The 23,570-nt window shown below is 35.5% G+C and overlaps 1 pseudogene; it reads right to left on the reverse strand.

Moving 5' to 3' along the window:
- Positions 1-1,411: 1,411 nt before the first annotated feature.
- Positions 1,412-20,866, reverse strand: LOC130818546 (cell division cycle 5-like protein; annotated as a pseudogene).
- Positions 20,867-23,570: the final 2,704 nt, after the last annotated feature.

The raw sequence follows: 23,570 nt of genomic DNA on the forward strand, positions 1-23,570 counted from the left end.
CCAACTGACCACCCCGACCCGACGACAACCCCCTGCCCCCTCCTCGACTTTAGTTTAAAATTAATTAATAAAACTTGGAAGTTTTATGTCTACACTTGTGAGTTTTGACCATAGGGTTCAACTCCTTCAAATTGCTATAGCGTTAAAAGCAGCTTCTTGTAATTCCAAGAATCAGATTGTAGTTTCTGAAAAATTCTATCTTCATCAAGGATAGTCAGAATTCTGAAAATCTGAATATACATTCTGTGTCATTTAGAGCGTATAATGATCGTTGGAAATTAAATTAAATTAATTAATTAAATTAATTAATTTGATAATATCCCAAGGTTGTAAAGTTTGTGTTTTTACTAAAAAGCAGTGTTCACGGATCGTGAAGCTACTCGCGGCTCGCGAGGAAAGAAAGAAAAAGTCACTGTTTTGTGGAACTGCAGCTCGTGGCTCGCGACCCAGCTCGCGGCTCACGAGTTCCCTTCTATTTTGCTGATTTTCCTTTGCAAAGCTAGTTTATCTGTTTTGTTGGTTTTGATATAACTTTCAACGGTTAAATATGGTTATATTAACCATATATATTGGGATGGTTTGATTGAAAGACGACATTAGTTCGTGAATCAATCTTGCGTTTTATGAAGTAACGTGTTGCTTCGTGTAAAGGTGTGAGATATTCTATAAATATAGAATGCTTGTGTGGTTAATTGATACATGAAATTTCTGATTTCTTCCTTTCTCGAGCATTTTACATAGAAAACTTGCAATCCTCGATTGTAATTTTCCGTATCTTCTTTCATTTAAGTTTTCCTTACATCGTTCTAAATTCCGTGTGCTATGAATTTAGTGTAATCCTTTGTATCTCAAAACATATTTTCGGTTTATTCCCAAGCACCGTAGTAGGGAGAAAATGATGTTTTAGGAAAGAGCATCTCGCCTAGAATTAATATCAAGTTCAAACAAAATCTTCTTGTTACTTTGTTCGGGTTTGAAGATCCGCTTTCCGGAGTTCTTGGTGGTGTACATAATCATGGTTCTTAATTGTCATATGTAATTTGTTTCCTTCTATAAACTCGTAACTTTATTTTATTGTTTATTTAATAAATAAAGTAACACTTACAACACGTTCATCCACACATTTAATGAAGTATCAATCAGAGTTCTAGTTCCGACGGTAAAGACATGTGATGGTGGTATGGAACCAAAAGCTTGCTCCGAATTTTATCATCGAAGTTTTACGAAAACGAATGATGCATAGTAAAATTTGTAGACCGAAGAAACTGAAGGCCTCACGGAATCATCTGTTGTACATTCTCCTATCAATGCCACATTGCAACGGCTTGAAAGTGCAATTGTGTCCAACAGATGGGTAACTGCTGACTATACCTACCTCACTGTCACATTTGAGCATTGCCAGCATCTCCTTCTAATGTGATTTCATTTGTTTCTGATGCGTTGATCTCATTGTCGGGGTCCCTACGCACTCCCCTAGGGTCTCCAGTTTGCTTGTAGAAACAGAACCCTTTTCGACAAAACTACTTTCATTTGTCTCACCAACATTATCCATTTTTTCTGAAGCACTATTAGAGAGTTTAGTCCCATCGACATGTTGATCCTCAATGATTTCCAAATCAGGAAAGTTACTATTGGGAAGTTTAGTGCCATCCACATGTTGATCCTTGACAATTTTTCAGAATCAGGACAAGTACTCGGAGCTGATACCAAAATACCATCAACATGCATATCATTTTCTGAACTCACTCCATTGACAACTTTAGTAGCATCCCCATCTTAATGATGGCACAGCTAGAGTACGGATAACACCGTCTTTGAACTTTCACCATCGATTTTTCTCTCCTCCTACCACAACAACCATTACCACCTCTTTTTATCTAACATTTATCCTTAATATCTCTTCATTCTCTCTCTAAAAGAAGTATAATACTTAGTTACCTCAAAAAATATATTATTGCTGAAAAACTCATACAATTATGTGGACTAATTGAAGGATGTTAAAGCAAGTGCCAATAATCTTAATGATGACGTTAACTTTAAACATATAATCGAACATGCTTTGTGTTGTATTTTGGAGAGGGTAGATAAAGATGTGTCGAATATGAGTTGTTTAAGGTTTGGAACAGTTGATGAAATTTGCTTGATCAAAGCAACAAGGAAAGAAGCAGACTGTGAGTGGCTCGACCAGGCGCTCGATCGAGTAGTACCTAGCTCGACCGGTGGAGCAGAATTTCCAGAACAAGTCAGTAGCTTCACTGGAAGCTTGCTCGACCGAGCGAGGTAGTGGGGCACTGTCGAGCGGTAGTCGAGCAGACTACATTGGATCCTGTTTTTGGTCAGAATTTGTAGCGACTATGGTGATTTATGAGGGAATACTAAGCGTGATGAATACCTTGCCTATAAATAGGATTCATCACTCATAGTAACATTCACCACAAAAACACACATATTGTTGAGAGGGCTATTGCATTGTTGAGAGGGCTATTGTATTGTTAGAAACTTAAGAGTGTTCTTACTTTGCTTTAGTATTTGTGATCTTGAGAAATTGTTCCCAAGAAAAGGAGAGGTTTATTATACTTGTAATTGTTGAATTCAATATAATAAACTACATTTGAAGGAGGGTATCCAAGATACCTCATATACACTTATGTTCATCTTTGCATTATATTTTTCATTTGATTTTCATTGTTAAACCTTTTTGAGGCTTTCATTTCAAAGGATTTTATTATAAAAATTGATTCGAAATGCAAGATAAATTTTACGGAAATTATCAATGATACCCCTTAGTTTTGGCACTCTATCAATGGTACCATTGATAACAAAAAAAACTTAGGGGTATCATTGATAAAGGGGTACCATTTAAAAAATAAAAGAAAAAGAAAAAAGTTATTGGTTTTGGACGATTTTGGACGAAAAAAGTTAAAAAGGCTACCGTTGTAACACGCTCAATAATACGAGAGTACCATTGATAATAAAAGAAACTTAGGAGTACCATTGATGAAGAGCCAAAATTCAGGGTTATCGTTAATAATTTTCCTAAATTTTATTTTGTGAGATGTTATTACTAAAATAATATTACTAGTTATTAGTACAATAATAGCAAAGCATAGGCAAAGTTTTCTACCATATAGAGAGGAGAGAAAGTATGAATAGGAGAGTTGTACAAGAGGAGAGAGAAAGTAGCCTTCCACAAAGAAGAGTTGAAGATGATGGCAATTGGCACTCAAATAATAGGGAAAAAATCGTTACGAGGACACATAAGATCAAAGAGATCAGTGCAAAGAATTTTCATTTTTCTTAAGAGGAATACAGCTAATTCTGTTACTACCAGTGAGCTGTAAGTGGAAACAAAAGAGGGGTAATCATTACCTCTGGAAAAATAAACATTAGGTAATGGAATGGGCTAATCGATACTGTTTCCAGCTCCTAAATTTTATTAACCAAACACCCCATTGAATACCTACAGAATACTAGGAATGCTTCCGTCCTAAACAGAATCGGAGAATTATGTCTTCAACAATTTTGTTTGGTATGTGCACCTTGTGTTGAGCGAATAATTGTCTCATTTCACGAGGTTGTGATATTTTCGATCTTAGTCAAACTCATGACAATGGCTAAGACAGCCATACATCAATCACCAGATGCTCACTAGAAATGGCATGCTACATGACATCATCGACATATGAAAGATCAAATTCGAGGATGGAAATGTTTGATGTTGATAAACTATCCAAGAACAAGGACAACATTAGCTCTCTAGTTTATGCTCATCTCAAAACACTATTTGAGAACACGATTACAACAACCCCAAAACACTATTTGAGAACACGATTACAACAAAGTTGTTTCATTGGCACAGGAACATTACCTTGTAACCATGAGTAAGAACATCAATTTTCTTCTCTAGTCGTTGAGCCTTTTTGTTATCATCATCCATTTTCCTCTTAAGATTCTCAAACTCGTTTTGTAGGGTGGCAAGTTTCTCTACAGCTCCAGCCACACTTGATAGACACTAGTGGAAAAAACGTTTTTTGCTGCGGTTATTTTGCCATTATTTGCTGCGGTTTTGGCCCCCAGCAATAGTGATAGCAGCAAATGTCCTTTTTTAAATGCTGCGGTTCAAAACCGCAGCAAATAAGGGCATTATTTGCTGCGGTCATGGGCAAAAACCGCAGCAAATAAGGAGGGTTATTTGCTGCGGTCAGGGGCAAAACCACAGCAAATAAGTGTGCATTATTTGCTGCGGTTTTGCCCCTGACCGCAGCAAATAACTCTATTTTTTTTTTCTTTTTTCGTTTTATACTCATAATAATCTAATAATATTGTTATTTTACCATATCAAAAGCAGTAATTACAAACTGTGCTAAAGAAATGCTAAAGAGTGAAAAGGAGATTAGAAGAGTAAAAATGTATTCTCATTTATTGAATCAAGAAAATATAATCTGAAGGTACAAAAGAACCTATGCATATATAGGCATAAGATAACTAACAGCTAAGCATCATAACAAACAAATAACAGAATACAAAGGTTGTTACAACAAACTGACAACTTGATTGAGGCAGCATATACACCGTTGATAGACATGAAGCACGAATCATGACAAAGTTGCTGTTGTAAAGATAAAACAACCTTCTAGAAGCTGCTGTTGTTACCCAAATATACTGATCATCACTTGCTTCAGAAGATGCACACAACCAGCTGTTTTGCTGATGAAGAGAAGACTTGCACATGTATTCAGAATGAAGAGCTACCTATCTTAACACTCTGAGTTTTGTGTTGTCAAAATCTTGTAGTTCTTGATATTGATATTTGGTGTCTTAGGTTCCATTCATTTGATATTGTGGACTAAACATACATCATAAAATAGGAGTAGTGGATGTTATTTTACCATGGTAAAAAGCAGTAAAAGCAAACAATATCAGTACTGTTTCACTTGTAATAAGTTATTTTACCATCACATTTTCAACAAAATCCAAGTTGTCAAGCCCAAGATAATACTAAAAGTGTGCTTTGGGGGTAACCTGAAGATATAAACAATTAACACCCAATTATAAGCAATTAAGAGAAAATCTCACTTCCCAAACCACATTCTATATTGGGAGAGACAAAAGGGAGTATTGAAATCAAATTCAATGTAATACAAAAAGCAATTATTCAGTTGCAACTTATAAGACACAAGGCAATTACAATTCCAACAAAAATGCCAATTGCATTGATGAATTGAATCATTAAATACAAAAATGTAGATAAATCAGGTCATTTAGTGAGCATCCACAACAAGAATCATCATACAAATCGATTATGATAATAATTTTATGAATCAATAACAATTAAAGAAACCAAACAACTTTTCACATTTCATTAATCACTACGTACCTAGAAATGTATAGTTAGGGCAAATCCGATACCAAGAGCCTCCAGCACAGAGAACGCCTTGGACCCCTGCATAGTTCGCATTGTACCAGCCCATACATAAGAAATGCTCAAACAATTAGGATGATCAATCATTTCTACACCCTTATGAAAATCTACAAGCTATAGAGGATGATCTCAATCTCAAGCATCCAAATTCCTAAGAAATTGTGAAATCCTTCATGAACATCATCACAAGCAATACCAAATACATGTTCATTTTGATTCTATCGAGTGGTTTTAGTAGGCTAAATTAATCGACAAATCATGTACAAAATTACAAAGCATTGAATGGAATAACGGCTAGAACAACCAAGAATGAAACCCATGATTAGTATTAATTGATATCAATCATCAATGAATTTTGGAAGAAAAACCCAATTTCAAAGCAACAAATACAAATGAAATTGCATGATTTAGGGTGTGGAACACCCATAAATGAATTTCTAAAGAAAAAGTCATTTTGGGAACAAAAAATATGAATAAATTGCATGGTCTGTGGATGCAGCAATAGTATACATGGAAAAGCCTGGAGTTCAATTTTATCTCTAGAATTGAAAAATACACTACAAAATTCAACCAAAATACCAAAAATAAATTTCTGAATAACAAGCCCTAAACACGAACTCAAATATCAAACAATAAAATGGAAATAAAGTAAACAATAATTCATCGATAAAACAACAAGCAATCAATTAAACATAAGGAGTTAAATAGGCAAAAATACTTGATTTCTTCAGAGTTAAGTGGATTTCTTCAGCAAATAAAATCACAAACCCTAAATACAAACATTAATCCATCAATAAACAAACAACACACCAAAAAGCCAAATTCAACGACAAAAATATCATCAAAAAGCAAAAGTAAAACAAACCAGAAGAAAAGTCATTCAGAAACCTCCACCAAAATCAATAGATGTGAATGGGAGTAAAAGAAGAAAAAAACAAAGTCGAACTGTCAAGATTTTCAAAGAACACAAAATCCCAATTTGTTGATCATCCCAAACTTAAAAATTTCCAAATAGATGTGAATGAACGAAGGACAATGGAACGAAGGATTTTTGCGTTCGAAATCTGGAATGGAACGAAGGAGAATGAAGGAATTACTGTTGTTCGTTTGGGCGTTTGAAGTTAATGAACGAAGGAGCGAGAATGGAACGAAGGTTTGTGCGTCTGGAATGGAATGAAGGAATGAAGTAGAGAACAGAAGCTTAAGGGAAGGCGAGAGAACAGAAGCTTAAGGGTTTTATATTATGAACCCTATTTGCTGCGGTCAATAGGATAAACCGCAGCAATTAATGCTGCTGAATCAATTAAGGTTAAGGATTATTTGTTATTTGCTGCAGGTGGTGAAGAACCGGAGCAATTGCAAGCTTTATTTGCTGCGGGCATGAAACAAACCGCAGCAATTGAAGGTGCACATGTGTATTTGCTGCGGTCGAGGCACAAAACCGCAGCAATTAAGGGTTCTTTTTTTTTCTAATTCTTTTTTCTAGTTATTGCTGCGTATATACAAAAACCGCAGCAAATGATAAGCAGCAAATACGTTTTTTTCCACTAGTGAGACCGTAAGCATTACGAGTAGGAAAGCACATCAAATCATTTAAGCAAGTCTTGTGTGCCTCAACAAAATCATCAAGGGTCTCATTTACCTAATTGGGATTATGTTGTGTAGCTCCCAAAATTAAAGACAGTGTGTTTAGCATTGTTACTTAAAAAACACAGAGTATGTAATCTCATACGATAGTCAAGAGAGGGGAGAATTAGACAAGAAAAAGAACCTAAATTAAATCAATCAAACAAATATGATTCATCAAAGCTACTATCCTCCTTGTAGAAATACTAATGGATGATCGAATGCAACAAGAGGGGGGGTGAATTGTTGTGTAGTAGGTTTAAGATTTTTGCCTCTAATTTTTGCGGAATTATATTAAGTAAAGGACAAAAACTTAAACTTAAAAACGAAAAGAAAAATAATAAAGGAGACAAAGATTTTACGTGGAAACCTTCTTGGCCTAATAAGAAGGAAAAACCACGACCCCCCGGGATTTCAAAATTCTCACTATGTTAAGGCAATCAATTACAATTACACATAACAATGTTTTGCTTCACTTGAAGCTTCTCAATTCTCTAAACGCTTTACTCAAAGCTTCTCTACTTAGGCCCACTTCTCTTCTCTTCTCTTCTCTCCTTCTCTTTCTCTTCTCACGTTTCTATTCTCTATTCCCTTAGACTTCCCATAAGTCTAATTACAACAAAACACTCAAATACCCTTTATAAGGCCAATTCTCATAAAGATCAAAATGAAATTGTTGCTTAAGAAAAATATTATAAATTAATTGGCATTTAAAACTTAGAATATTTTTCTCAATTAAATCTCCCTTAGATGGACACTCTCAATGCAACATTCATTCATTCATCCATCCATACTGAACCGTAATTTCCCTCTTTTATAAGGGGAACAGCAAGCAGTGCACTCAGCCCACGTTCTCCACGAGTTGCACATATCCCACGTTCTCCATAACTTACTTGCTCCCAAAGAAAATGGAAAGTTAGTTAAAGGTAGGAGTGGAATGTAACTGCTGTACACATGCACGGTTAAAACATCATGGATTAAGGAAGATCCTATTTTAAAGGAGACCAATTCAAAGAAGAGAACAAGTCTCTTGAATTCCGAGTTTATAGGAGATAAACAAGGAATTGATTTTCTCCATGTTTTTAGGCGAATTAAAAAATATTTTGCCAATTAATAAATAAATTTAATTAAGCAACTAATTAAATTTTAACCTTTTACATTAACTAAAAACAGAAAACATAATTTTCGTAACTTCCAGTCAATGTCTTCTTCGGACCTGTATCGTGAGGAACAGCACACTGTCTCCATCTACAACATTCGTCAGAACTTCAACTCTAGGAACAGTAAACTGTCTTCAAGAGCAATTTCCCAACTTCTTGGATATTTGAGACATGTACTTCTTTCACGAATCAAGTCATAGGCTTCATCAACGATTCACATTAAATCGGATATGTACCTACAAAACAATCTCTAAAAATATGTTTGTTTATTTAAAAGTAAAGTCATCATCAAAACCTTAAGAGGCCAACAAATTCCCCCTTTTTGATGATGGCAAACTTTATAAACAAACTTAAGTAAAAATAGAGTAAAACAAAATTCATAGAGCATACTAGAGATTAAAGTAACTCTAATTAACTTAGCAAATCATCTTGTTAAAATATAATTTACCAAGCATTCATAAACAAACAGTTTACTCTAAAATATCAAATATTTTTCAAAAGTTTTCAAAATTAATTAACTTAAAACTTAAATGAAATAAACTAAGTTAAACAAAATAAATAAAGACTTAATATAACATAATAAATAAAAACTAACATAATAATAAAAGTAAATAAAAACTATCATAATAAAACTATAATAAACCTAATAATAATAAACATAACTTATTAAGTATTTTCACAGAATCAAATATTCATGAGGACTTCAACAAACTTAGCAACACAGATGGAAACTAAACTACCATAAACACAGCAGCACACATTATATCCATAAGAATCAATATAAATCAACAAGATATGTAACTGTGTAATCACTGCTCCTGTTAAGTTTGTGCATAATCTTCCCCCTTTTGACATCAATCAAAAAGAATTGGGAGTTATCAAATCTCAGCACAAACCATATAGATTTGTTAGTGATGAAAACAACAAACAACAATAATAAAAGCAAGTGCTATGAACAATGATTAAACCTGCATAGAGTTAATTGTTTCAGACCATGAAAATAAAAGTAAGAAAAGAAGAGTAGCAATTGTTCAAAGGTACAACTACAATGTACCCCAGATGGTACAAATTAAAAAGAAAAAGTGTTTGAGAAGTGATACAGCCAACAAATCATTAAATTTTTGAGCAGAGGGATCAAGGGTCAGTCTCTTCATCAATGTACTCAGTCTGCACCTCCACTGTGTCCAGCTTGGCACCAAGGCGTTGTTCCATTTGGTTTAGCTGATCCACAATAGAAGCAAGCGAGACACGAGTTTCATCCTGAAATGCAATGAATTGAGACTGTAGATCAAGGAGCTTGGAAAGAATGGAATGTAAGGAAACTGCAGGGACAGAGTCAAAGTTAGTACAGCCAATATTGGGTGAAGTGTGTGATTGTGGTGGTGGTGTACACGGTATAGGTGATGATGGTGGTGATGGAATTCGATGTGGTGGTGAATTGGCTGGCTTGGGAGAGGTAGGTTTATCAGGTGTGGGCTCAGGGATGGTGTCAGAAGGTGTTTCATCAACCAAAGTAGCCTTGCGTTTCGAGGCCAACCTCCTACTCTTCCTTTGCATTGACTTAGCCTTTTTCCTCAGAGCTATCACAATCTCTTCATCACTTGTATCATCACAAAAATTGTGATGAGCCTCTTCTCCTAAGGCTCCCTCCTGTTCTGCTTCCCCCTTACTAGGTTCTCCATCCTGTTCCCCTTTTTCTTCTGTTTCAATATGGTCAGTGGGAACAGGCTCTTGCTCCTTTTCCTCTTTTTCTTCCTGATCTCTCTCTCTCAATTTTTCTTCTTCTTTTTCAATATCTTCCTCATCAGATTCTACTTCAACAACCCCTTCATGCATCAATATTCCCTCATCATTCAATTTCAAATGCAAATTTTGTAAACATTTAGCACCAATTTTCATATTGGGACCCATTGGGAACTCCAACCCTTCCAATGGGACCTCAAACTTCCTAAAAATCCATGTTAACAACCCTCCATAACCAATAAAACTTTTCTTTTCAATGCAGTCTGATAAATGAGAGATCATCAACGAAGGAAAATTTATTTTAATATGTTTTTCCATGCAGTAAATCAAGGTGGCATCACGCAAACTCACTTGACTACGTTTTGAGTTTCGTAGTAAGATAAATCTGCGAGCAACATTGTACAATAATTTATGCATAGGGAACAGAATATTGTGACTTATCTTCCCCTTTTTATCAATTCCTAAAAATTTAAAAATTGTTCGTTCATTGATGCCTGAAAATGCAATCTTTGACCCAATATGATATGTATCAAAACCAATATTGGGAACATTAAACCATTCCCCTAATAATGCGCTGTTAAATTCAATTTTAACAGTTTTAACAACACTAGTACACATACCGCCATCATTAGAGAAATTTACAATAAATTCTCTCATTAGGTTTGGAAAAATTGAATTGCAACTGAAATTTGACATTAACAATTCCCATTCTTGATACTGTAAAATCTCATGCAATCTAGGAAAGTTAGTAGAATCATACCAATATTTGTCCAACCCGAACCCTACAGTCATCTCCTTTGAAACTTCTTCTGCACTGTTTGGATCAACATGCTTCGATCGCTTAACTACTCTAGAAGATGAACCACTTGTTGACATTTTTCTTTTGGTACTAGTGGGTTCAGTGGAGTGTTTTGGTGATTCTTGTGTGGTTTCAGTTGGTGTGGGTGGTGCATCCTGCAGTAATGGTGGTGGAAGAACTACTCTTAGTGGTTTTGGTTGATCGGGCATACAGGATTTTGGAGTTTTCTTGCCTGATTTAGAGGATTTGGGTGTTTTCATTTTTGAATTTTTTGAAGGTTTTGAGCGAGAAGGAAGGACGGTTTCTTGGGGGATTGAGAGAAGGTTTGGGAAGGTAATGGGTAATGACATGAAGCAGGGATTTTTAAATGATTGAAGTGACGGTTACTCCTCCAAGTCCCATCTCTTTATTGCCTTTGCATTACTTGAGTGAAGAAGAATCGTTTTCCCAAAACTCTCAATTCCATCTCTTTATTGGCCGTACAAAAAAAATGTGAAATATGAATAAAATATGAAATAAGAAATTTAAAAAAAAATTAATTATGATTTTATGAAATATTAACAATATATTATGATATTATGATATTATGAAATATTATGAAGAAAATAATGAACATATTTCTTTGGTCTGATTGAATTAACAACATGCAAACGTAAAAACATTCATAGTACTAACTTTATTACGTGTTTACCTGATTCATGCAATAATTGATTTTCAATCAAGATTTTGAGATTGATTCCTGACCTTTTCATTTTCATGATGCTTCAATGGGAAATATATGCAACTAACTTTAGTGGAGCTTGATCATACCAAGTTCCAATCTCATCTTTTCATATTGTTCCCTAGGAAGTGGTTTGGTTAGAATATCAGCAACTTGTTCATTTGTGTTAACATGCTTCAATACAATATTTTTGTGTTCTACGTTATCCTTTAGAAAATGATGTCTAATGTGTATATGTTTAGCACGTGAATGATGCACTGGATCTTTAGATATACATATGGCACTAGTATTATCACAATAAATAGGAATGCATTCAACTTTAATACCAAAATCTCTAAGTTGCTGTTTTATCCAGAGCATTTGGGAACAGCAAGCTGCTGCTGCTACGTATTCAGCTTCGGCAGTGGATAATGCAACCGTATTTTGTTTCTTGGAACTCCATGAAACTAAACATGAGCCAAGATATTGTACCATACCTGATGTACTCTTTCTATTAACAAGATCACCAGCATAATCTGCATCACTAAAACCTTTTAAATCATAAACATCACTTTTAGGATAAAATAGGGACAAGTCGTCTGTTCCCTTTAAATATCTCAAAATTCGTTTGACTGCAGTGAGATGTGATTCTTTAGGACTTGATTGAAATCTAGCACATAAACCAACACTAAAAGAAATATCAGGTCTACTTGCAGTTAGATACAATAAAGAACCTATCATGCCTCTATACATGGTTTGATCTACGTTGTTCCCATTTAGGTCTTCATCTAGTCTAACATTGGTAGCCATAGGTGTGTGGTTGGTTTTAGAGTTGTTTAGTCCATATTTCTTAAGAAGTTCTTTAATGTATTTTTGTTGATGAATAAAAATACCATTTTCAGTTTGTTTAATTTGCAAACCAAGAAAGAAATTTAATTCTCCCATCATGCTCATTTCAAATTCTGTACCCATAAGGTTAGCAAATTCTTTACATAATAAATCATTAGTAGCACCAAAAATAATATCATCAACATAAATTTGAACAACCAAAATATGAGAACCTTTATTCTTAAAGAACAAGGTTTTGTCGATTTTTCCTCTTACAAAGTTATTTTGAATCAAAAACTTTGAAAGTCTTTCGTACCATTGCCTAGGTGCTTGCTTCAAGCCATATAGGGCTTTGTCAAGCTTGTAGACATGATTAGGACAAGAGGTATTCTCAAAACCTGGGGGTTGTTCCACAAAAACTTCTTCATCAAGATAACCATTCAAAAAGGCACATTTCACATCCATTTGATATAGTTTAAAATTCATAAATGCAGCAAAAGAAATTAAGATTCGGATAGCCTCTAACCTTGCTACTGGAGCAAAAGTCTCAGTGTAATCAATACCTTCTTGTTGATTATAACCTTTAACCACAAGTCTAGCTTTATTTCTAACAATTATTCCATGCTCATCAAGCTTGTTCCGAAATACCCATTTCAAACCAATAACTTTCTTGTTTTTCGGTTTGGGTTCCAAGTGCCACACTTTATTTCTTTCAAACTCATTTAGTTCATCTTGCATGGCAACTATCCAATCGGAATCCTTTAAAGCTTCCTCGTGATTTTTAGGTTCAAGTGATGATAGGAACGCAAAGTGTGCACAAAAGTTTCTCAATTGAGATCTAGTTTGTGTTCCCTTATTTATATCACTTACAATTGAATCAAGAGGATGATATCTTTGATACTTCCAAGGTTTAGGCACAAATTCTCTTGAAGGAACAGTAGCATGTTCTTGTTCAGTAACTTGATTGACATTCTGTTCAGCTACTGGATCATTTTGTTCATCTGTGGGAACAGCTGGATTGGGAACAGTCTGCTGGTCCTGTTGTGCTGGCAGTTCCTGGATTTGGTCAGTTTCTTCTGCCTCTTCTTGTATCGACTGTTCGCTTGCTGTTCCTCGATCTTGCACTTTTATTCCTTCATCTTCATCTTCCAAATTTGCAAGACCTATTTTAATATTACTTGTTTCCTGTTCACTTGTTGAAAAGTTAGTTTCATCAAAGATTATGTGAACAGACTCTTCTACACTCATTGTTCTCTTATTATATACTCTGTAAGCTTTGCTTTGTGATGAATAACCAAGAAACACTGCCTCATCACTTCTTTCATCAAATTTACCCAAATTTCGTTTTCCATTTACATGTACAAAACATTTGCATCCAAACACACGAAAATAGGAAATATTTGGTTTAACACCCTTAAGTAATTCATAGGGTGTCTTTGAAGTGATTGGTCTAATTAGTACACGATTCAATATATAGCATGCAGTGTTAACGGCTTCTGCCCAAAAATTCCTAGGTAGACCACTAGCAATCAACATGGTCCTTGCCATTTCTTCTAAAGTCCTATTTTTCCTTTCTACCACACCATTTTGTTGTGGTGTTCTAGGTGCGGAAAAATTGTGATTTATGCCATGTTCATTGCAATAATTCATGAAGTTTGAATTTTCAAATTCTTTTCCATGATCAGACCTAATGTGAACAATTTGATTATTGGTAGATTTTTGTGTTTTATTAGCAAAGGAAACAAACTCATCAAAAGCTTCATCTTTGCTTGCCAAAAATAAGGTCCACGTGAATCTACTATAATCATCAACAACAACAAACACATACTTTTTGCCACTACGGCTTTGTGTTCTCATTGGTCCACATAAATCCATATGAATTAATTCTAATGGTCTAGTGGTAGTCACAACGTTCTTTGATTTAAAGGATGACCGCACTTGTTTCCCTTTAGCACAAGGATCACAAACTTCATTTTTAAGGAATTTTATTGCAGGTAATCCTCTTACTAGGTCTTTTGATCTTAAAGTGTTAATCAATGAATAACTAGCATGACCTAGACGCTTGTGCCAAAGAAGTGGGTCTTCTTCAATAACACTTAAACACGTTAGACTGTTTCTGGGAACAGTGTCCAGGTCCACCACATAGGTGTTCCCTTTTCTGATTCCCTCCAGCACAGGGTCTCCTGTACTGTTCCTAGAAATTATGCATTTTTCAGAAGTAAACTTAACAGAGTTACCTTTGTCGCAAAATTGAGAAATACTTAACAAATTGTGTTTTAAATTCTCGACTAAAAATACATTATCAATGGCATGGGAACTAGACCTTCCAACCTTTCCTTTGGCGATTATCTCACCCTTCATGTTGTCACCGAAGGTTACTGTTCCCCCATCATAGGCTTCAAGTGAGAGAAATTTAGATTTATCACTCGTCATATGCTTGGAACACCCACTGTCGAGATACCATGAGTTGTTCCCCCTCACTTGAATCTGCAAAGCAAATTAGTGGTTAGGTGCAGGAACCCATTCATCCTTGGGTTCCTTGTCGACAATATTTGAATCACATTTCTTAATCCATGTACGTTCGACATAATTTTTATTTGCTTTGACATGCTGTTCCCTCTTTGTACATTGATGTTTTAGGTGTCCACTTTTACCACAGAAGGAACATATTTTGCTATTAGGGAGATCTACATAGAACTTTTTCTTTCTATCATTCCTTATATAGCCTAGACCTTCTTTACTTTTGGTTTTAGCATTTAGAATCCATTTGGGAATTTCATTGATTTTCCCTTTTCCTCTTAAGTTTATTTTATTTTTCAAATTTTCATTTTCAATTTCGAAGGATTCTAATTTTGATTTCAACCTTTGAAATTCAGTGCTAACCACGTGAGTGGTTTTATCATTTTCAATCGATTTTGATCTTAACAAATTGCTTTGATTCAATTCAATATTAAGAGTGATAAATTCCTGTTTTAATTTCTCCAACTGCTCTTTCAAAATGATATTCTTATCTAGCAAATCAAAAAATCTTCTTTGCACATCGATTCTAAAGGAGTCTAAATATGAGATATGATCTTCACTTAAGTTAAGATCTTTCTCAATTTGGAGACACTTAGCTGTTTTTTCATCTAGCTTTTCTTGTGTCTCTAAAAGCAGTTTGATTAGTTTATTCTTACTTATGTTGGACAGATGTTTAGGAGATGGACCAGAAGACATTACCTCTTTTTCTTTGGATTCTTCATGAGATGCCATGAGGCATAGGTTTGCTATTTCCTCTTCCATTGTAGCTTCTGTCTCAGCCTCGCTCTCCGTATCTCCCCAAGCTGCTATCATTGCTTTTCTAAAATCTGTTTTGAAGTTTCCCTTCTTATATTGTTTTCCAACTTCTCTTGCTTTTCCCTTGCCCTTCTCATTTTTCCATTGAGGGCAATCCTTGATGAAGTGTTCAGTGCTCCCACACTTATGGCATTCAAAGTTTGTCTTCAAGTTCGGTGTTCCCTTTTCTTTGTTATTCCTTTGATTACCATACCTTCTGTTCCTGAAGAATTTTTTGAATTTTCGAGCCAACAGTGCTGCTTCCTCTTCACCAGTTTCTGATTCATCGCTATCATCTGCTGCTAGAGCCAGTCCTTTGTTTCGGGAACTGTCAGCTGTTCCCAAATGCAATTCATGGGTCATTAGGGAACCAGCCAGCTCTTCCAAATTGAACTTGGTGAAATCTTTGGACTCCTGGATGGCTGTAACCTTTGCTCTCCAGCGTTCGTCTTGAGGAAGACTCCTAAGTACTTTTCTAACTTGTTCATCAACGGGAATGATTCTACCAAGAGAGACTAACTCATTCGTAATATTTGTGAACCTAGTGAACATTTCTTGAATGTTTTCCCTAGGTTCCATTACGAATCTTTCATATTTGGACATTAGCAAATCAATCTTGGATCTCTTTACTTCACTAGTACCTTCATGGGTAACTTCGAGCAGGTCCCAAATCTGCTTAGCAGTTTTGCAACCCATAATTCGATTGTGCTCATTTGGACCAAGCCCACAGTGAAGTAACTTGATAGCGAGAGCGTTCATCTCCATCTTTTGAAAATCTTCTTTTTCATATTCAGTGATTGGCTTTGGAACAGCTTCATTGTTGGAGTTGATGGTCGTCACCTCAAAGTCTCCAATTTCAATGACTCTCCAAACTTGATAGTTTTCGGCTTTTATGAAGATTTCCATTCTATTTTTCCAGTAAGTATAGAATTTCCCATCGCACATGGGTGGCCTTTGTGTGGAGTACCCCTCTTCCATGCGCTCGTTCATCTTCAACATCTTTCCAGGGAACAGGATACTGCTCTCAGGGTTTCCTGATTAAATGAGGAACAGGGCTCTGATACCAATTGTAGAAATACTAATGGATGATCGAATGCAACAAGAGGGGGGGGTGAATTGTTGTGTAGTAGGTTTAAGATTTTTGCCTCTAATTTTTGCGGAATTATATTAAGTAAAGGACAAAAACTTAAACTTAAAAACGAAAAGAAAAATAATAAAGGAGACAAAGATTTTACGTGGAAACCTTCTTGGCCTAATAAGAAGGAAAAACCACGACCCCCCCGGGATTTCAAAATTCTCACTATGTTAAGGCAATCAATTACAATTACACATAACAATGTTTTGCTTCACTTGAAGCTTCTCAATTCTCTAAACGCTTTACTCAAAGCTTCTCTACTTAGGCCCACTTCTCTTCTCTTCTCTTCTCTCCTTCTCTTTCTCTTCTCACGTTTCTATTCTCTATTCCCTTAGACTTCCCATAAGTCTAATTACAACAAAACACTCAAATACCATTTACAAGGCCAATTCTCATAAAGATCAAAATGAAATTGTTGCTTAAGAAAAATATTATAAATTAATTGGCATTTAAAACTTAGAATATTTTTCTCAATTAAATCTCCCTTAGATGGACACTCTCAATGCAACATTCATTCATTCATCCATCCATACTGAACCGTAATTTCCCTCTTTTATAAGGGGAACAGCAAGCAGTGCACTCAGCCCACGTTCTCCACGAGTTGCACATATCCCACGTTCTCCATAACTTACTTGCTCCCAAAGAAAATGGAAAGTTAGTTAAAGGTAGGAGTGGAATGTAACTGCTGTGCACATGCACGGTTAAAACATCATGGATTAAGGAAGATCCTATTTTAAAGGAGACCAATTCAAAGAAGAGAACAAGTCTCTTGAATTCCGAGTTTATAGGAGATAAACAAGGAATTGATTTTCTCCATGTTTTTAGGCGAATAAAAAAATATTTTGCCAATTAATAAATAAATTTAATTAAGCAACTAATTAAATTTTAACCTTTTACATTAACTAAAAACAGAAAACATAATTTTCGTAACTTCCAGTCAATGTCTTCTTCGGACCTGTATCGTGAGGAACAGCACACTGTCTCCATCTACAACATTCGTCAAAACTTCAACTCTAGGAACAGTAAACTGTCTTCAAGAGCAATTTCCCAACTTCTTGGATATTTGAGACATGTACTTCTTTCACGAATCAAGTCATAGGCTTCATCAACGATTCACATTAAATCGGATATGTACCTACAAAACAATCTCTAAAAATATGTTTGTTTATTTAAAAGTAAAGTCATCATCAAAACCTTAAGAGGCCAACACTCCTAATAAAAGGATTCAAGCCTACAAAACGTAATGGACATTGCCCAAATATTTGAAATATAACAAGCCTACCACAGGAAAAGTAGAGCATAAACAAATCACTTCAATAATATTACATTAGAAAAAGATTTAAACAAAACAAAGTTTGATTATGCCTTTCTGCTGAGTTCAAAGAAAAAGTAGTGCATTTAGGTTGTACGTTGTAATGAATGCTAATTGTCAACAGAGTAAAAGACCAAAGATTAAAACTCATACACTGTGGTCTTTTAGCGCCAGAAAAACAAAACTGACTATGGGTTGAAACAGCTTCAAAAATGGGTCATTTAGACATGATACATCACTAAAATCAACATTCAATTATATGTGATTAAATTCCAAGTTGAAACAGCTTCATAAAAGAGTTCATTTTGACATGATACATCACCAAAATCAACATTTATTCAAAAGTGATCAAATACTACGTCATGAGAGCAAAACAAGGTTTGCTTCCATTACAGAGAAGCTATAGCCTAAAGGCAGAGAGCAACTTTGTTAGAAATCAGATTAAAACTCAAATCACGTTTTTGTAGACGCAGAAAAAAATAGAATATTCCCTAAAGTTACATGAAGTATGGGGCTGATTGAATAATAGCAAACCTAGATTCATTAATGGGGACTAATGGTCTGATTCCAACTATTTTCCAGTTGAAATACGCAAAGGTGAAAATACCAAATTCAAAGTCAATAATTTTTTAAATATACCTGCTTAAGTTCATCTTCTTCAAAATCCTCAATGACAGGTACTTTGTTAGCACTTTGCTTAGATCCTTTCTTTTTCTCTTCATCCATAAGTGGATACTTGGCATTATCATGCTCCAGCAAACCCAAAAACTCTTTTCTCACCGTTTCATCCGCCTGCGCAATATCAGTAGGAGGGACAAATGAGCTCTTGTCTTCATCAGCACTCAGTAATGAATGCCTAATAAGATCAACAGATGCAGCTGGAGGACGAGGAAGCTAACTTTGAAGCACTTTTGATCTCTTTCTAACCAATGCTAGCAGCTTTGCTTCTTTCTCGGGTCTCTCACGTGCTAACCTGTTAGACATGTCTTTCTCAATATTCTCCTCTGGTTCTTCATTATCAACGGTTCTGGGTGAAGAACTACTTGGTACTCATTCTTGGGCTTTGGAAGACTGCTTAGACCCATACGCAGGCTCCTTTTCAAGTCAGCTTGTCTTCAAAGTTCAAGTTTTGCACTATCATGTACATCTAATTCTTCATTTATGTGTAGCTTATCCCTGATCAGTCTTCCTTTGGGTGTCATACTAAAAGAATTACCATCCCTAGGAGTCATACCAATCCTTGGAGTAATGCCTGCACCTCCAGGAGTTGCTGAAGGAGTAAGCATGGGATTCGGAGTTTGAACATCCCTTTTCTTTGGAGTAACACCGGAAAAATCTGATGGATGCAACTCTGGGTTATGTTCTCCAAGCAATGGGGTGTGAGATTCCCTAAGTCTGGCCAAATTTTCAGCTTCCATCATAATAGCATCACCTTTTCCAGCTGGGGTTCTCTGGGAATACGCATGGGTGTCATTCCTGGCCGACGCGTCTGATAATTATTTGCAAGTAGAGCATGGGTGGAACCACTCCCTTCAGAAAGATCATGATTTTCGGCTAAAAGATCACTAGCACAACCCATTCGTGCAATTTCCTCTAGCTCCTGGTCAAAAATCTGCGGAGGAGGAAGCATAAGCTTGGACCTCTTCCTAACTGTCTCAGGATCATTAAGCTTGTGGACTTGCATTATTGCTGCCGGAGCATCTTGCCGTTGAGCTATCTTATTCTTGGCATTATCTTGTTCTCTTAATCTGGATTCAATATTAGGCCTTCTTTCTCCTTCAAGTTCATCAATTGTTGTGGGAAATTTAGGCTGCTCAACAGGCCTATTTTCATCAACAACATCATAAAATCCAGGTGGAGGCCTTTCTCAAATGGTATCTCAGCGTTATAATCAATTCCCTTCCTTTTCCTCTTCCTATGCCTGACGTCTATACCAGCTGCCTTAAGTTCTCTTCTTTTCTGCAATGAAGCAAGCCTCCTAGCCTCTTCAAGCTACTTCTCTCTAGCTTTTCTTTTAGCTTTTTTACCCATAGTATTTGCTAGACGTGCACGTGCTTCAGAGACCATTTCTTTCTCATCTTCATCCATATCAACAGGGTCTGGCCGTGCAGGTTTAGATTTAGGATTGGGATCAATTTCTCCAGGACGTAACTTCCTCAGGTCATCTCCAGCTTCATAATTTTCATCCTTGGTACAAGCAGCATCAAGAAGTTTCTCATAACGCTCAAGACAATGCGATGGGGTACGACCAACTATTGGTACTATTGTCCTCCATTGAGTTGGCATAAGCTTTGCAACATGAAGAAGCCTTTCATCTTCGTCTCTAGTCCACTCTGTCTACAAGTTTAAGTGATATCCAAAATCAGCAGCAATCGTAAGAGTTATTCATATAAGATCTCAAAACACTAAAAGAAAAAACCCGACAAACAAGGGAAAACTACTCTTAAGAGCAGTACATATTCCAAATTAACAAACTTCCCCAATGTTAATATATCAGCAACCACATCCCAGTGCAACAATATTCAAGCAAGCCCTTCGAGAAAAGAAGTTTGTTAGCCACGTCATCAAGTTTGTTAGAGTTTCTGTTTTGCTATTTTCTTTTTTGCACAGTTTGTTTTCTTTCTCTTGTAGGTACTTAGAGCAGCAGCTCCTAGGCTATTCTTTCCTTGTATATATACGTTTCTTCTCAATCAATAAATAATTAAAAAAGGATTATTTCCCAAATCAGTGTTTTTTTGTTTCTTTTCATAAAGTTGTCATGGTATCAGAGCTGGCTCTAATCCTCTAATTTTCTTTCTGATGTCTTGCTTTCTTTCTTGCATCCATGGCTGAAATTTCTTCAGAAAATTTCAATCTAAACCTATATCCGCACCTGATCCTACACAAATTCGAGCGAGTGTATATTACCTACATCCTTCAGATCATGCAAGTACTAAGCTGGTCTCAAACCTCTTTGACGGTTCAGGCTATGGAGATTGGAAACGTTCAGTCATTATTAGCTTGACAGCTAAGAATAAAATGAGTTTTGTTGATAATACACTTCCTAAACCTACAAACAATGCAGTCCATCAAAAGGCATGGAAACGTTGCAACAATATGGTCATAGGTTGGTTAATTGCATCTCTTGACCGAAATCTTGCCAAAAGCATAATGTACTAGTGCACAGCAAGTGAGATATGGAAGGACTTGGAAGATCGATTTGGTCAGTCATCCTATTCTCAACTGTATGCTTTACAAGAAGAATTAGCCACTCTAAATCAAGCAATTGGAATGACCATTGCTGAATATTTCACTAAAGCTTAGTCTCTATGGGATGAGATAGATAATTTTAGTTCTATTCCTACTTGCACTTGTGATGGTTGTTCATGTAATTTAACCAAACAAATGCTTAAGTTGCATCAAGATCATAGAATCATGCAGTTTCTTATGAAACTTGACTCTAAATACAACCAAGTGCGTACTAACATTTTAATGATGAATGAATTACCTAGTGCTTCTATCATATATCGACTCCTACAACAAGAAGAGAGACACAAAGAGGTTAGCAAACTCACAGCTACTTCTACTGATTCAATGGTCTTTGCTGTTGATAGAAGGAAGACTTATTACAAGAGTCATGAACACAGCACTCAAGAAAGATCTATATCTGGCACAAAACGAAATGCACATTATTTTTGTGATCATTGCAAGATCCCTGGGCACTCCATTGAAAGATGCTTCAAAATTCATGGCTATCCTTCTATTCAAGGTAGAATCTCAACAAGAAAGTTGTTGCACTAACATAGAGTGATATTCATGATTCATCCATTGATCTTAAAGAAATCGGTCTCACTAAAGAGCAATTTACTCATTTACTTAACCTCCTTGGCAAGAAAGATTTTGAGAAGCCTTCTGATGCAGATCAATCCATTACTACCACTGGTAATATAGTAGGTATATCATGCTTTGTTTCTCAATCTTTTTCCTCACATTGGATTATTGACACCGGTGCAACGGAACATATGTGTAATGTCCTCACTTCTCTCATCAACATTACTTGTTGAACATTTAGAGAATATAGACCTAGATTTGTATATACTACATACTTAGTATAGTAGTGGGACTAAATAAATATATTATAAGTCCAAATTAAATGCCTCAAAGAATTTGATGAATCATTACTTTGATTCATAAGTTTTGTTTGATGAATCATTACTTTGATTCATAAGTTTTGTTTGATGAATCATTACTTTGATTCATAAGCTTTGCTTGGTGAAACATAACTTTGGTTCGTAAGCTTTGCTTGGTGAAACATTACTTTGATTCATAAGCTTTGCTTGGTGAAACACTTTTGTTTCAAAATGAGGTATTGTTTGATGCATAGCTCTATAAATAGAGGTTGCATGCCAAGGGACATTTCATCCCAATTTCATATGATTTATGATTTCTCTCTTAAGAATACTCTTATTCTTTTTTTTTTTCCTTTCATGAGATAATATTAAGAGAGTAATTAACTCTTAATATCATCAAAGTTCATATTTCACTACAACACTTGTATTTACTATTGCAATTTCCTTGTGCCAGGATTTTGTTGCGTAGATTGTATCTCTGTGAATTTCATTTATCATCCCAAGCACCTTTGTGGGAGAAATATCACAATAAGAAAGTGCATGAACGCCTTCTACTCATATCAAGTTTCCGAGCGACTTCTCTGATTGTCGCAACCTTATCTTCATGGTGTCCATTTGGTGATTTACAAAGTAAGGAGTTCCATTGCCATCCACACAAAGGAAATACAAATCGGTTTGTTTATTTGTAATTGCATTATATTTCCAATATTACTGATATTTCTCACTTTAATCATCATATCACTCATCCTGATGGAAGCCTTCTTACTGTTCTCAAGCAGGGTGATATTGTTATTCATGATACTTTTGTTTTGAGAAATGTTCTTTACGTGCCCCAGCTACACTTCAATTTAATATTTGCTTCCAATCTATGCATTGATAATGATTGTTCTCTTGTTTTTAAGTTCACAATTTGCTTTATTCAGGATCATATAACGAGTACACCTTTACCTCTTGGTAAATACTCCAAAGGTTCTCTATTATCTACTGGACAAAAGCACTCTTCCTACTTCATTTGTAGTCAATATCAGTACCCTAAATAAGACTAATCTGGCTTGTAGACAATCCATGACACAACAAGCTAAGCTATTATGTCAAAGGCTAGGCCATGCTCCATTTCAGAAGCTAAAAATGATGTATCCAAATATTGACATTAATGCAATTAAGAATTCTTTTTTTTTTTTTTTTTGCTCTATTTGTCCTTATGCTAGACAATCTAGACTAGCTTTCAAACCAAGTTTGTTTAATGCTACTTTTGCCTTTGAGTTGTTGCACATTGATACTTGGGGTCCCTACCATACCCCTACTCTTACTGATTGTCATTCATTTCTTACCATAGTAAATGATTTCACTCCAGCAACATGGATTTTTTTGTTAAAATCCAAAGCTGATTCTGTCCAGCTTCTCTCTGACTTTGTCAATCT

The sequence above is a fragment of the Amaranthus tricolor genome, chromosome 7 (assembly GCF_026212465.1).
Source record: "Amaranthus tricolor cultivar Red isolate AtriRed21 chromosome 7, ASM2621246v1, whole genome shotgun sequence".
NCBI lineage: Eukaryota > Viridiplantae > Streptophyta > Magnoliopsida > Caryophyllales > Amaranthaceae > Amaranthus > Amaranthus tricolor.